Consider the following 630-nt stretch of genomic DNA (forward strand, 5'->3'; position numbering starts at 1 on the left):
TCTACATCAAACTTCCCTGATGCTTTAATTGTTGGGTTTACAGAAGAATAGCCACCACTTCTTTCATTTGCCCATTGATGATGATTTTGTGCTACACTGTCAATAATTTCTTCGACTTCATCTAAACTTTTATTCATAATTGCAGAGAATAAGGACACTTTGGTATAATAGTTGATCCCATTGTAGAAGGTGTGTATCACTAACCACTTTTTTAATCCATGGTGGGGGCATAATCTGAGCATCCCCATGAATCTATCCCAAGCTTCGTATAAATATTCCCCCACATTCTATCTGAAGCTTGCTATGAAATTTCTCATATGAGCTGTTTTGCTTGGTGGATAGAATTTCTCCAAGAACACTTGTTCTCATTGCTCTTAAGAGGTAATGCTATTTGCAGGTAAAGAATTGAGCCAAGCCTTTACTCTATCCCTCAATGAGAATCCAAATAATAACAATCTAACTACGTCGGAAGAAACCCATTCATCTTCATCGTACTATATATTTCATAAAAAGCCTCTAAGTGTTGATTGGGGTCTTCTATGGGTCCTCCCCAAATTGGTTTTACTGCACCATAGATATAATGGTTTTTGATCTCAAAGTTATTAGCCTTTCAGAGGTCTTGAAATACTA

General features: G+C 36.7%; 1 non-coding gene across 1 annotated transcript; it reads left to right on the forward strand.

Annotated features, from left to right (window-relative positions):
• Positions 1–213: 213 nt before the first annotated feature.
• LOC122037796 lies at positions 214–320 on the forward strand. Its single transcript, XR_006127749.1, has one exon. It is a non-coding gene; the product is annotated as a small nucleolar RNA R71 (small nucleolar RNA).
• The last annotated feature ends 310 nt before the right edge of the window (positions 321–630 follow it).

This window comes from Zingiber officinale, unplaced genomic scaffold, assembly GCF_018446385.1.
Source record: "Zingiber officinale cultivar Zhangliang unplaced genomic scaffold, Zo_v1.1 ctg82, whole genome shotgun sequence".
NCBI lineage: Eukaryota > Viridiplantae > Streptophyta > Magnoliopsida > Zingiberales > Zingiberaceae > Zingiber > Zingiber officinale.